Below are 15829 nucleotides of genomic sequence, written 5' to 3'. Positions count from 1 at the left end.
GTACCTTAAGAGAAGGAAAAGGCACATCAAAGACTGGGAGAAAATATTTGCAAAACACACATCTGATAGAGGCTTGTATCTAAAATATACAAAGAACTCGTAAAACTGAACAATAAGAAAACCAACCAAAAAAAAAGAAAGAAAACCAACAAATAAACCAAAAAATAGACAAAAGATCTGAACAGATACCTCCTCAAAGAAGATATACGATGACAAATAAACATATGAAAAGATGCTCAACATTATATGTCATTAGGAATTAACAAATTAAAATAACGAGGTACCAGGAATTATCTAAAAGCCAAAACACTGACAACACCAAATGCTGGTGAGGATGTGGAGTAACAGGAACTCTCGTTTATTGCTGGTGGGAATGCAAAATGGTACAGCCACTTTGGAAGACAGTCTGGAATTTCTTACAAAGCTAAGTGTAGGTTTGCCATCTAATCCAGAGATGGTGCTCCTTGGTATTCACTTAAATGAGTTGAAAACTTATGTCCACACAAAAACCTACACACAAATGTTTATAGCAACCTTATTCGTAGTTGCCAAAACCTAGAATCAATCAAGATGTCCTTCAGTAGATGAATTCAAAAAGTACCAAGAGCGCCCAGTCTCTCGGCTCCTTGGCGGTAACTGTCTCTTTGGCCTTTTTACTTCTTCATTTCCAGGACTCAAATTTACTGCCATGTCCGCTGAAGAAGAGAAGCTCTTCATGGGAGCCCACAGCTTCAACACTGATGAGCAGGCTCTGGAAGACCACCGCAGCAGCTGCAGACCTATTTCTGAGGTGGTTATTGTCAAGGACTGGGAAACTCAGGGATCCCGGGGTTTAGGCTACATCGTTATCACCAATCCAGAGCATGCCTCAGACACCGTGAGAGCCATGAATAGAGAGTCTCTGGATGGTCGTCAGATCCGTGTAGACCACATGGGCAAGTCGGCCCTGGAGAACAAGAGGGGGTTCCTATGGGCATGGTCACAGTTACTCTAGAGGTCGTGGGGACCAGGGCTGTGGAGATGGCAGGTATGACAATCAACCTGGAGGATATGGATATGGAAGGTCCAGAGACTATGGTGGCAGAAGCCAGGGTGGTCATGACCGCTACTCAGGAAGAAATTACAGGGACAATTATGACAACTGAGTTGAGGCATGCACACCTAATATAGATACACAAGGAATGAAACTTCTTCTGATTCAGGACCATCCTTCCAAATGGCTGTATTTATAAAGATTTTTGGAGCTGCACTGAAACATCTGTTTTAGTACATCAACCTTTGTTTTTGAATGGAGCTCCCAAGGTAGCTTGTTAAAGACCTTTCAGAAAGCTTCATGTGTTTTTTAAAATTTTTCTCCCATTTAAAGACAAATTCTGAGCCATTTGTAGAGTATGGGTATTTTTCCTTTTTTTTTTTTAAACCAGATTTTTAGTTCAGGCTCTCAGGATTATTGGTTCTGGCAAAAAATGTTTGGCCAGACTGATTGTTCTTAAAAATGTGTATCTAGGAACATTTTAAAAACCTGTGCACAATGTTTAATCACGGTTAGGAAGCAATTCCAACTGTTAACTATAAGAAATCAAGAACATGATTACTTAGAGGTGTTTTATACTCCCGATCTCTGTCTGATTATATAGAAATTTCTTCAAAATATTTGTGTATATTTTTTTGTTTTTCTTTTTTTTTTTTTGACCGAGCTGTGTGGCTTGCGGGATCTCAGTTTCCCAACTAGGGATTGATCCCAGGCCACAACAGTGGAAGTCCAGAATCCTAACCAGTAGGCCACCAGGGAACTCCCCTATATATATTTTTTAATACTGGAAGAAAAAAATATTCTGCTGTGTTTCATGGAGCATTTAGGACATCCTTCACCGAGTTGATTAAAAAGATGAAACCTGAAAACAAAACAAACAAAATAAAACCAAAAAAAAGTACCAATACAAGCAAGTTATTTTGAAATATGCAAGTAAATACGGAAAGCATTGTTTAAAAGAGTTGAAAGTGGTTGCCTCTGGGGAAAAATAAATAGTGAGGACGGGGTAAGAAACTAGTTTTTGTTGTAACAAAAGAAGAATTTGCCTCTTAAACAGTGTTAGTGGATCACTGTGATAAAAGTAAAAACAAAGATAGAGAAAAAGAAAAAAAGAACTGGAGAGGAAGGAAGACTCATACATAGACTGAGCCCCGACTCTGGGCCAGTGCTGTTCCAGACACATCTGCATGCTTTGTCTCTTGCAATCCCCACCAGCCCAGAGCATGTATCACTCTCCTGTGAGCCAGGTGATAAGACAGAGGCCCGGAGTCGCCAAGAGCATGCCTGGGGACGCATATCTAACAAGAGCTGCCCAATCTGTTCATCTCCCTGCTCCCACCACTTTGGGCAGCTCCCACCAGCACGTTATTTTTCTTCTGAGTCAGTTCCTCTAAGGAGAAAAGGTCTTCCCCAAAGCCTTCCTCCAGCCCCTGCTGACTTGGGGACAGAACTCTGTCAGTGATTTAATACAACCCAGATGGAAGGCTCCAATTGGCTCTTACAGCATGCCTTTTGGGAGATTTGCAGATAAGCCTTGGGATGTGTGCGGAGAACAATAAAACAGGAGGGTGACAGAATATGAAGGCTGCGAGAGGGGGAGTCACTTAGGGATGAGTATGAACCTGACAAAGCAGCCTCGTCCACAGCTGTCAGGCCTGTGGCCAGGGTTTGGGGCTCGGCCACCAGCCCAGAATCTTAGAGTCAGAGACACATGTGCTGCACACATTCACAAATTCCGGAAACACTTTTGAAGACCCAGTGGCAGGCATTGGGATGGGAGCTGGGATACAGTGTTGAATCAGACACAGACCTCTGCCTTGAAGGGCTCACAGACTAGCAAATGAGACAGAAAGATGGACGGATGGATAGCCAAATATTTATGATCCAGTGGGATCATAAATAAACATTACAGTAGAGGCAGGGACAGAGTATAAGAGGAGGATAAGAGAAGAGTCCTTGTTATGGAGGAAATGACGTAGGGCTGGGTCGTGAAAAATGAACAGACTCATGCCAGCAAAAGACATTGGGAGGGGCGCCCCAGGCAGAGAAAAGAGCAGGTGCAAAGGCATAGCAGCTTGAATGGATGGTGAATCATAGAAGCAGAGTGAAAGGAGCTCTCAGGGCTGTTTGGAGTAGCCCCGCAGAGCTCAGAGGAGCTGGTGTCGTGAGATAGGACATCCATTCCTGGTCCCTCCTCTTCCTAGTGTTGTGACCTAAACAAAGTCACCTCACCTCTCTGAGCCCAAGTTTCTTCATCTATTTTAATGGGTATGATAGATTTTAATTTTTTTAACAACATGGAAATAATATATTACATTGCATTTTTTTTAAATCAAGAAATGTTGGGCTTCCCTGGTGACGCAGTGGTTAAGAATCCGCCTGCCAATGCAGGGGACAGGGGTTCGATCCCTGGTCCGGGAATATCCCACATGCCGCGAAGCGACTAAGCCCGCTCGCCACAACTGCTGAGCCTGCGCTCTAGAGCCTGTGAGCCACAACTACTGAACCTGCGTGCCACAAGTACTGAAGCCCACGCGCCTAGAGCCCGTGCTCCACAACAAGAGAAGCCACCGCAATGAGAAGCCGGCACGCAGCAATGAAGACCCAACGCAGCCAAAAATAAAATAAATTTAATTTAAAAAAAAAGAAACGTTATATACATGTGTCATGAAAAACAGGTTTCTCGGTCCAAACCTTTCTACCCCTGACTCACTTCCTCAAGGCAACCTCTTTTAAACACCTATATTTTTGTTTACTTAGGTGGTAAGCCTCTGAAATTATTCCATTTCTTGATTTACAGATTTTAGGTAATCTATTGACTCCACGGTATGAAAAATGAAAATTTAGTTCACATAAATGCCCTTCTTTTTCTTTTCCTCTCTGTTTTGCCTGCTTATCTATCTATCTATCTAGTCTATCTATGTCTTCTTCTGTTTACATTTGAACATTTAAACAATGTACTTACTCTTCTATCCCTTGTTTGTTTTATCAACTCTGGTCAATATCTCAGCAATCTTGTATGAGAATTAGACTATTAACTTCTCCACTTTTTATTTCATTTCCCCACCTCTAATTCAAGTATTCCACTGACTATACATTTATTTTTATATTGTCAAAAAGTTTAACATTGACATTCTATCTTCAATCATCACTGAGTTTCTATGCTTTGTCTACAAATTGTTTCTAAAAATTGAAAACAGTGTTTATATTCTTACGACTGCATATTGTTTACTATGTAACCAATAGGATGCTATAATTATATTACCTCGACTGGGTTTTTTTGCCTTTTTTTCTTTTAATATGTTGTCTTTTGCCTTTTTTTAAAAAATTTATTTATTTATGGCTGTGTTGGGTCTTCGTTTCTGTGCGTGGGCTTTCTCTAGTTGTGGCAAGCGGGGGCCACTCTTCATCGCGGCGCGCGGGCCTCTCACTATCGCGGCCTCTGTTTTTGTGGAGCACAGGCTCCAGACGCGCAGGCTCGGTAGTTGTGGCTCACGGGCCCAGTTGCTCCGTGGCATGTGGGATCTTCCCAGACCAGGGCTCGAACCCGTGTCCCCTGCACTGGCAGGCAGATTCTCAACCACTGAGCCACCAGGGAAGCCCTTGCCTTTTTTTCTTGACACTTATAATCGCCTTTCTTTTTCCCCCTGCATTACCTTATTTTGCCCTATCCCTAAGTTCTTCCAGTGTCTCTAGGATAACATAAAATCTATGTAATTTCTAGATTGTGAGCTCCACAAGGGCAGACATTTTTATCTGTTTTGCTCACTGTTGTGTGTCCTCAATCTGCCATCTTGAACCTGAAGTCAGAAGTTTTTTTATCTACCTCTCAAGACTATTTTTTTGGCCGTGCCGCATGGCATGTGGGATCTCAGTTCCCTGACCAGGAATTGAACCCGTGCCCCCTGCGGTGGAAGCGTGGAGTCCTAACCACTGGAGCGCCAGGGAATTCCCTGAAGACTATTTTAAGAGGCAATTGTGCCAAAACAACTTTTTAAATGTCAAGTAGGACTTCCCTGGTGGCGCAGTTGTTAAGAATCTGCCTGCCAATGCAGGGTACAGGGGTTCGATCCCTGGTCCGGGAAGATCCCACATGTCGCGGAGCAGCTAAGCCCCTGTGTCACAACTACTGAGCCTGTGCTCTAGAGCCCATGAGCCACAACTGCTGAGCCCACGTGCCACAGCTACTGGAGTCCTTGCGCCTAGAGCCCGTGCTCCGCAACAAGAGAAGCCACCGCAGTGAGAAGACCCAACGCAGCCAAAAATAAATAAATAAATAAATTTATAATAACTAAATAAATGTCAAGTACTATAAACATAAAATTATTATTTCTATTAAATTTTTTAATTTTTATTTTATCCATCACCTCCCAGACTGATGACTGTTCAACCTCTGTATGCAGTAATGAGAAGCTCACTTTCTATATTTAGGCATCTCTGATTCCTAAAACATCTTTCCTCTATTAAGCTTAAATTTGCATCTCCGTACTTTCTTGCTATTAGGCCTAGCTCTTCTTTCTAGGATCTTAGCATGTCAGACAGCTCATTGCCTCCTGGGCCTTCCTTCAGAAACAGGGCAGCCACATCGTGACCTGCCTGGTGCTCATCTGTAGAGTTTACTCCCAGCTCCTCCCTTCATTTCCCCGACCGTGCAAGTTCCCACCCTTCACTGTCCTGACCATGCTGCCCAAAGGGCAGCGCCTACAACTGCCCACAGACTCTAGGCCCATCTCAATCCTCACAGTAGACAGTAAGTATATGAATGGTATTATTTTCTTAAACTCTCAATCCTTAAAACAGCATGAGGACCAAATATAGAAGACAACAATCTCTCTCTCATTTAAAATGTCAGGTCTTGTTAATACACAAAATATGTACTGAAAGGCCAGCATTGACACTCTGCCTTATTACTGCAATCACAACACAGCCTCCTAACATGGAGTTCTCAAACCAGGTCCTCACATCCGCTTGCTCCAAAACCCCAGCCCAAGGACACAAACTGGTTTGTGGTGAGTTTTTCATTTGTTTGTGCAAAACAGAAAAATTGAGGGCAATAGAGTGAATGTTCCATAAAGTTAAATTTATTAATTTAGAGTACTTTTCTTTATTCAGACACTCTGTTCCTCTTCCTTGTTTTGGTATTAAAATAAAAGTATCGATATTAAATTTTGTATTAAAATTATTTTATAAAATGATGAGTGATTCCCATTCAAAGGTTCAAGGAACTACATTTTGGGAAAACTGAAGTGCAGATCAGATCATATTTTAATGGACTTCTTGGAAAATAAAAAGTAGGGAACCTTATTTAGCCCTCCAAATTGCAGGCAGTGGACACGGGGGTGGGGGGTTCTTGCTTATACGCCCTTAAAATCCAGGAGCCTGGGAACTGGGCTAGATGGGTAGAGAGTAGAAATCCAGACGGTCTCTGATGTTAGTGGCAGGAACTTTAGGTCTGTTCTGAGCACGTGCAATTACCTTTGCTACCCTGAAGATCAGCCCGGGGCAGTGGTGTGTGAGTTAGGCAGGGTTGCTGGATGAGATGGTAAACTGGGACGGGACCAGGGCCGACTTGCTGCGGCTCAGGCTATGGCACGGGCTGGCTCGTGGGGCACTGGAATGAGTCTTCTCATATTTTCCTCTCTTGGAGATATTGGCCAGGAGGGCCTGTGCCTGTACTTGTTACAAATGAAGGGAGGGAAGAGGTTTTGTTATACTAAGATGGGTAGAGCTGAGCATCCAGTTAGTGACAAAAAATGAGGTATCAGAGGACTTTCCTGTCAAATAACCTGGGGAATGCTACATTTAACAAAACCATACAGGCTTATTCACTACAGGGCTTTTAACATGTGTTAAATCCATGTGAGATGCTTAATCTCCAGGAATCAAATATGCTATGTTTCCTCAAATTATGGACCCTTTACCCAGAAATGACTATGGAAAATAGGGGAGAAACATGATGAAGAGGTTTGACAGGCTAAGATCATAGAAAGCCTTGAACCTGAGGTTCTCAGTCCTTCCTGTGTATGAGAGGAATGTGGGCTGAGTATTAAAAATGCAGACACCTGGGCCTCATCTCCTGACAAAAGGTCTGGAGCAGGGCCCAGGAATCTACATGTCTACAAACTAGTTCCCACGCGAGGGCTCTGGGGACCGCACTTTGCGAACGTGGAGTGCAGATGAGACGGTATCCACAAACAGAAGGCCTGGAAGCTACAGTTCAGACGGCGTGCATGAACTCACGCCTCTGAGCAGGCAGAAGTCTGGAGCTGAGAACCTCGTGGGCAACTCCACCCCTGCCCAAAGGAATGGGAGTGGGGAGAGCTGAGCCGTCTTCTCTCTGTCAGAGCAGAGGACATCCCAGCAAAGCCACTTGTCTTCCCCCTGGTGTCTGAACAAGATACTGCAGGTCAAGGCTCACAGACCTAGAGAGCAACAGACCAGCAGCTGCCCTGGGAAAAGCAAGTGGACAAGACTCAGCCCAAACCTTGCCTCTTCCAGAAAACTTCTCTTAATTTCATCCTCTCATCAGTGCTCCGAGAGTTTCTGAAACATACCACTTCACTCTGCCATGCCTCCTTCTGATGTCTCTGAGATGGTGATTTTCGAGCTTATGGGGACACGGAGAGCTTTATTTCAGAAAGTGCAGAGCCTTAGGGGTACTTTTACAGCTGGAGGTATACATATGCTAATTAGAGCTATGAAGATAACCATCAAGGAACAAATACCAGCGATGTAGCTGGACAGGGAAAAGGGGGAGGGCAGATAGAATAATCTCCCATCTCATACGGTCGAACCTCAATAAAGTAGGTAACTTAAGAGACAGCAGAAAGGCTACATACTGTCACCCTCCATTTCTGTGACATTGTGGAAAGGGCAAAATCATGGAGACATAAATTGGATCCATGGTTGTTAGGGAAGATTTGAGGATGAGCTGGAGAGGGTAATTGCTTTGCAATCAAGCTTGGAGGCAGGAGGAAGGGGAAATATACTGGGGAGCGGGAGTGGGTTAGAGAAAGTCCCAGAAAGCATCCTACCTTGGCAGACCATGCCACAGTAGTGCGGAAAGCAGCCCGCTGGGCTGTGCACAGCACTCTCCCAACTCTGCCCTGGCCGCTGACTAATGTCTTAGGGATGTAAGAGGCCCAGGAAAGGATGCTGCCAAGGATTCCAGGAGGGGCAGGTCACAGAATCTTGGGTAGGAACGAGAACAACAATAAGAGCAACTGACTTGATTCAAGCTTCCCATTTGCCCGGCATGGTATGCTATAGACTTTACATGTATTATCTCATCCAATCCTTGTAACAGTTTTTGGCATTATTACCCCCATGTAACAGAGGAGGAGACTACTGGAGCCCAGAGATGTTAGGTAATCTGCACAAAGTAACACAGCTGATAAGAGAGAACAGGATTTGAACACAGGCACCTCTGTCTCCAGAGCCCTAGCCCTTACCCACCACCATGCAGGCCATCTCCCGTCACCCCAGCGATGGCAGAGTCCCTTCCAACACCTTCCTGCAACGTGCCCATCCTGCCTTGACTTGCATACCTCTGTTGGTGGGTACGCATTATTCCCCTGCGAAGGTCATGCTTCAGTGGACTTAAAATTGACTTCTGAATACATTCACCCATAGCCCAGTTACCCCTCCCGGCCCTGAGATCATCATTAGTGCTGCCCGTCAAACATTTCCATCTGCTCCTGGGCCCTGGGTGGGTCTGCACTTCCAGTCCCCTGAAATTACGTGTTTCCACGAGACTTCCTTCAACCAATGAAATGTGAAGCTTTAGAAGTCAGGGTGCAGTTCACCTCTTTACTCTGCCACGCTGTTTGGGGGGCAGGGGATGCTCACGTCTGGAGGAAACCCCACTTGGCTTGGATCCCTGAGTGACCAGGATGAGCAGAGCCCCTCCTGCCCTGTACTGTGATGTCAGCAAGGAATGAGCCTTGGGTGCGTAAGCCACTGAGACTTGGGGATTGTTCCTCATCGCAGCCAAACCTAGCCTGTCCTGGCTGAATCGGTCCCACAGAGCAAGTCAGTCTGCAACAACCCAGCCTCCTCTCAGCCTTCTCTAAGCTAGTCAACCCGTTTTTTTCCAGCTGAGCCTCCTATGACTTGGTTTGTTGACTTGTCACCTGATCTTCTCTTCTAGACAGATTGCAACGTGAGAACTCTTGCAGGAGCAATTGGCGAAGCTGCTGCCTCTCCCCTCCCCCTCAGCTCTCGACCTCAGTTATGCAGCCGTGATTGCACTAAGCCTTGGCCAGGCAAATAAGTCTTCCCTCTCCCTGGGGTTCCATTCTGACCTGCCTGGTTCCAATCCACTCAGGATTTGGAATTAGAGTGACCTGGGTTTATATCGTGGCTCTACTGCTAACTTACTGAGTCACTGTGGGCACGTTACTTAACCTCTCTGAGACTGTTTTCACAAAGGGATAGAAACAATAAGACCCGACCTTGATATAGTTGGAAGTACCAGGTCAAGTGCCCAGCACCTCCCTGGTGTCTAGTCGGCCTGTACAGATGTTATTTCCCCTCTTTTCCTCCTAAACCCCACCTCCTTCGGGTTCACAAAATGAGGGGAGCAGAAGGCATTTTTGGAATGAGGCCCCAGGTGGCTGCTGTGCCCTAATCCCCACGTCTCAGGCCACTCAGGGGCCCCTCCTACGTCCCCTCCCAGGTCGCAGCTGTCTGCTCCCCCTTCCTCCCCCTCTCCGTCTCAGGGGGCTGGGAGAGAGGGAAGTGGACGCCAGGGTGCAGATGTTCAGAGCTCAGAGAAGGCTGCTGAGCTAATCCCAGGTCTGCTGGTGAGACTGGGCCAGCGCCTCAGAAGTGGGCGTCCAAGAGGCCCTCTCCTGCCTGCCGGCAGCCTGAGGCTCAGCTCGAATTTCCGAGGCCCCAGCTCGGGAACAGCTGCGTGGCTTCCCCTCCCCTGCCTCCGTTTTCTCTCCTCTCTCCTCCCGACATGAGTCAAGTAGACAGTGGGGCAGGGCTAGCCAGGGGTCTGGATGGAATCCAGAAGGCTCCCAGCCACTCAACCCAGGTCTCTAAACCCCCAGGGAGCTCAGATACACAGGGTTTCTTGGGCCTTTCCACTCCCTACTGCTCTCATCTGGCCAAAAATCTCAGGCCCAGCTTTGATGTTCGGATTGGTGTCCACCCCTCTGCTCCGAGCCTGACTGGCCTTCACAAGACAGCTCCCCAGTGCCGCGGGCAGGACTAGACTTGGGGTGGGGCCTCTTGGTTCAGTGGTACCCTCACCTACAAGCCTCCGCAGCTTCCTCCTCCCCCCGCCCAGTTCCTAAATGCCTCTCCCAACTGTCTCCCAGGGTGCTGGATCTCTGACCTCCCTTTTCACGTCCCTGTCAACAGCCCCCCACCTCACCCTCTGCCAGCAGAGGTACGTGTGCATGCTCGCCACCACTTCCTGAATGTTTGGTACATGAAAAGCTTGTTTCCTTTTATCCTCAACTGTCTTGCTTTTTCCTCTTTGACAAATAAGGAAATGGAGAACCAGAGAGGCTAACTTGTTCACAGAAATAGGAAATAGCAAAGTCAGGATTTTGAACCCAGTTCTGATGTGTTGATGATTTTTGAGCCCAGGCCCTCTCTCCACCCAACCACCTGGCCTAGTAAACACCAGCCCAGTCCTCTGGCCTGGAGCACGCAGGGCAGCTGCACCTGCTAACTTACGTACCACGCACCCTGGGAGCCGTGGATATACGTGTGCCATTTCAGCTGAACACATCTGGCCAAGGGCGAGAATGAGGAGAGGATGATTTAGCTAGTGATTTAGGAAGCGGGCAATGGGAGGGCTGAATCCACCGCCCTTGGCTGGGTCCCCAGTCTCCAGCACAGTTCCTTTTCATGCTGGGAGTGATTCTGGATGAATATAGGGGTACCGTTTGTGTGTGACCTTGAAACACAAGCCTGCTACCACTCAAGGATCTGAGCCCGGGCGGGAGGGAAGCCCACCCCCCTGGGTGTATTGAGGGGCTGCGTGGAGGGTCCCCCAGCTGTCTTTTAAGATGTCTTTAAGGGTAATTTTGACTCTACAGAGTCCCTGCATGTGATTGTGAACTAACTCTAAACATGAATAGTTGTTCCTTACTCCCAGGGAACTGGCCTATAATGGTTGGATTCCAGAAATGGGGGGAAGTCAGGGGAGGAGACTGGGGACCTGGGGCCTTTCGGGACCTCAGTCTCACACTGTGAGGTCCCAGGAGCTCCCCCTTGTCCCTCTCCATCTAGGTCTTCAGTGTGGAGCCATGAAGGAGTGTTGGACAGGGAATGAGTTCTGTTTCTGCGGTGGGACCCTGGGCAGGTCACTTACACCCACAGTTGCCTCAACTGTCCGATGAGGCTGCAATGCTGATGAGATACTAGAGGCCCCTGGGGACTCCACCTGGGCTGGGGAAGGCTCAGAACACTGGCCTGGGGGCAGCCCCGCCTCCAGTACCGGCTGTCCTGCCTGAGGCCCCTCTGCCACCAGTGGTGGTTGCTTTGGGTTCGGGGCTGGCTACTAGATCTGCTTCCACGGATGGTGTCATCACCTCATTTTCTAGGTGAGAAAAACACCTTTGTTGCCTGTGTGGCCTGTGCAGCCTTCCCCTAGCCCTACCCGCTTCCCAACACCTCCATCCTCCCTGTGTCCCCCTGTTTCTAAGCCCCGTCTTCCAGCATTGTCCTTCCAAGGCCTGCCTTTCTGCTGAGCCTCAGGCTTAGGTCCCCGCAGGCCTCCGCCATAACCCGCTAGGTGCCCCATCCCCCAAAGAACTGCCCCTGCCCTTTCCCTCTGTTTCAAAAAGTCCGTTTTGGCTTGAAATTGTCATGGGCCCAATTGCTCGTTAATATCGGCTAGGTGACCTTGAATAGATCACTTCAGCTCTCTGAGCCTTAGCTTTGACATTGGCAATATGAAATATGAACGACAATAATAACAGTAATTTGAGCATCAATCTTACACGGGGCGCTTACCCTGAGCCAGGCTGAAAACCAAGTCTTCACAACAAGCCAATGAAAGGAAAGCAGTTGTCTCTCAGATGAGGAATTGAACTTCAGAGAGGTTAAGTAACTTGCCTAAGGTCACAGAGTGAGTACGTGGTAGAACTGGGACTGAGCCCAGGGATGCCAGTTGCCGAGGTCACTATGCCACGCTGTACTTCTGGGACCTCTGTGAGGTGAGATGGCAGTGCTAAGGGACTCAGCAAACAATGTCAGGTCTTTCTTCATGATCTTATTGAATCAAAGTTCATCATATCCAGTGAGAATGTGAGTGCCCGGTCGTCTCCAAAGCCCTGGGGATTGTGTCTTAGAAGGAAGAGTGTAGCCCTGACCTTGGGCCCTTACCCCAGGAGGGCCAGGCCTTGCCTAAAGTTTGGGACATTCTCTAGGCACTGCCCAGGCTAAAGGCTGATGCAGCGGGAGGCCTATACACGTGCACCTGCCCCGGGGTGGGGAGGCCTATACCCATAGGGCCCTGGGCACAGCAAAAGGCTGGGAGTGAGGCAGAGGGGGAAGTTTGCGTTGCTGTGTCGGAGGTGCTGTGGGGGGACGGTAGGCCTGTTGGCAGTGCAAGGGGCTGGACTGAGGTCTAGCCACCCACGAGAGAGCCACAATGTAGGGGCATTGGGCACCTCACAGCTTCTCCTCTGGCAAGCGGGGAGAAAGTTCCTACCCGGCAGTGTCAGCGGGTTATAAGTGCTCAGCGGGGCGCTAAATAGGGACAGCTGCATCATGCTTGCTCGATCCCCGGCAGGACGGGCTCAGTGTGAGGTGGCTGAAGACCCCCCTGCCTGCAGTCAGGGCTGGCCTGGAGGAGGGTTGAACCTCAGTGGTAGTAGAGGAGGGGGTGTTGGTGGGACGGCGGCAGTATCTGGAGGCAGCAGAGGCTGGGGAGGGAGGGAGGGGAGGGGCAGTCACCCTGGGACTAATGCATTCACTGAAGTAATAGTCAGGTAACATACAATTCACCACTCTTTTATTTTTTTTTAATTCACCACTTGAGGATTATAATTTAGTGGCATTTAGTACATCCACAGTGTCGTGCAACCACCGCTTTTATCCAGTTCCGAAACATGTTCATCGTCCACAGAGGAGATTCTTTACCCATGAAGCTTTGCTCCCCTGCTTTCCCGCTGCCCGGCCCCTGGCCACCCACCAAGTCTGTTTTCTGTCTCTTGGATTTACCTCTTCTGGACGTTTCAGATACATGGATTCAAGCAACATGGGACTTTTTATGACTGGCTTCTTGCACTCAGCATAACGCTTTCAAGGTTCATCCCTATTGCCCCATGAATCAGTATCCCATTCCTTTTTTATGGCTGAACAACATTCCATTGGATAGATACACCACATCTTATTTATCTATTCATCATTCATCCACCATTCACCGAATGCTGGTGGACATTTGGGTTGTTTCCACCACTGGCCCCATTTTGAAGTGAAAGTCATTGAAAGGCTGAGGTCCCACCATCATCACTCAAACCTCGGGGTGAGCAGAGCTCCAACCAGAGTCCCCCCACGTAGTGTCCGTCCTTTCCTGCCCAGGCAGCTGCCACGATGGTCACAGCAGTGCTCTGGAGCGGCTGCTGAGCATTTCCCCTTGGAGAACAGCTGAGTTTCTTGGTCTTTATTCAGATCCCCTGGCCCAGGGCAGAGGGACAAGAGGATGGGAAGAGAAAGGGAAGGTGGGAGGAAAGAAAGAATGAGTATAAGCTCCCACAGAAGCCTCTGGAAGCTCCGGGCCAGTGAGTGGTATCCACGGTGGAAAAGCCTAGTTGTACCTGAGTCTCAGTGGAGCCCACCTGAGCACCATCGCTGGGCAGGCTTGTCCAGGTGGGGAAACTGAGCCCTGCGGAGCAGCGGTGGCTTGACCAATCTGGAGCGAAACCAGAGATCAACACTGGCTGTTCTGATTCCCAGCCTGGGTGTTCTCTGCCTTTCTGACGTCAGCACGGGACCTGGTACGGGCTTGGAGGGGCTGCCCCACCTCTCCAGTGGGCCCGTTCTGCAACCAGGAAGCAGGTAAGGGGTCTGTCTCCTTCCGTCACACGCAGGAGACAGAAGAGGGAGGAGCGAGCACTGGATCTGGAGCCCTGGATTCCAGCTGCCCTCCTGCGAGCCCCTCCTGCCCTTGCAGCTTCCCTTCGCCCCCCTCCACCTGTAAAATGGAAATTTTAGCTCCCTGGCAGGGGGCTTTGGGGTCCAAATGAGACCACACCTGCGACAGGTGCATGCAAGCTGTAAAGCTGTACGCCGACCCTTCGCTCACCGTGGCCCCAGCAGGCGAGATCCGGCCGTCCTGTCCTCCTGGAGGAAGGACTGTCCCAAGAGGGTGTTTATCTCACCCTGGGCCAGTAACACACTTGACCCGACCCAGCCCCCAGCCTCAGCCCCAGCCGCAAGGAAAGAGCAGCACCTGATCCGCATTAATCTCCACTCCCTGCTCCATGCCAGACTTGGGCTAAATTAAGTGCATCCCTGGCCAGCAGTTCCTTCCCCAGAAACTGAGCACATCCTTCCCGGCTCCCCTCCCACCCACAGCTGTGCCTTCCCATCAGGCTGGTGGCTGGAAAGCAGGCAGGCCTCCCACCCATCTGCAGCCCCGATCTGCCCCCTGGCCTCTGGCTGTCCCCAGTAGTACCAGGGAGGGGACGCTCTGCCACACCCCTCACCATGGGCCTGGCCCGGGGGTGGGGGGGGCGGATGTTGGCGTTACGTCCCTCCCTCCTTCCCTATATATTTTTTGAGCACCTTCTAAACGTCCTGCATCCTCTCCTCTAAGTACAGGTCCCTGCCCTCAAGGAGCTTACATTGTAGTAAGGGGAGACAAAGAGGAAACATAACAAGTAAATTATACAGTGTGTTAGAAGGTGAAAAGTGCTATTTTAAAAAAGAGAGAGAAAAGGGACCAGTGTGAGGGGTCAGGGTGCAGGTGGGTGAGAGTGAGGGGTGTGCTGCTGTCTGAAAGAGGGAGGTGGGACAGGCCTCACTGAGAGGATGGCAGCTGAGCGGGGCCCACCCTCCCCACCTAAGGATTTGCGAACGTTTGCAGAGCGCTGGCAGCAGGCACTCGTTTTGACTATTTTCAGGGGCAGCGAGGGCAGCTGCTGACGTGGCTCTTCTGTCCGGCCCAGGCACGGCTCCTCCCGTCCTGGGCAGGGAGCGTTTCTGCTGTGGGTGGAAGTCCCAAGGGAGCGGGGCTGCTGGCCTGGCCTGGAGGGGACCTGCCGTTGGGGACGAACCAGTGTGAAACCTCGGTCTGTGCCAAGGATGTGGGCCTGTTTGGAACAGAGGAAGCCCCAGCTGACACACTGAAACAGGTCTCGGCTGGGCACGCTGACCAACTAGGCAGGGACGCCGGGGAGGGTACCTGGGGGCCGTGAGCCACAACACACGTGCCGCTAAGACGTGAGCGTCCTGTCCCGGCTCCCTCCGCGCCAGACCCGCCGTCCCCAGATACACACACTCCCACCACCCCACACGTCCTGCATCAGCAGACTCAGAAAGACCCACCGTCACACTCTCACACAAGAGTATCACAGCACAGACACACAACGCACAGACACACCCCGTACACACGCACAGTATATCACACACACACCAACCATCATGTCACATACATGACACACCCACCCCACACACCCTCAAGCGAACATACCCAACATATACACGCTACTCCACACAGACACATACATGCCACACCTCACTGACACGTATCATACACCCACCCATTGCCATATACACAGCACATCTGCCATCCACACCCCACACTTTGTCATAAAGTACAGGTCTGAA

The 15829-nt window shown here is 49.4% G+C and overlaps 1 pseudogene; it reads left to right on the top strand.

Annotated features, from left to right (window-relative positions):
* The first annotated feature begins 688 nt into the window (after positions 1–688).
* LOC113632481 (RNA-binding protein 3-like) lies at positions 689–1722 on the top strand (annotated as a pseudogene).
* Positions 1723–15829: the final 14107 nt, after the last annotated feature.

Source organism: Aethalodelphis obliquidens, unplaced genomic scaffold, assembly GCF_003676395.1.
Source record: "Aethalodelphis obliquidens isolate GAN/ISIS:26980383/991018 unplaced genomic scaffold, ASM367639v1 scaffold37, whole genome shotgun sequence".
Classification (NCBI taxonomy): Eukaryota; Metazoa; Chordata; class Mammalia; order Artiodactyla; family Delphinidae; genus Aethalodelphis; species Aethalodelphis obliquidens.
Note: the sequence above shows the minus strand (reverse complement) of the source record. Positions and strands in the feature narration are given on the sequence as shown.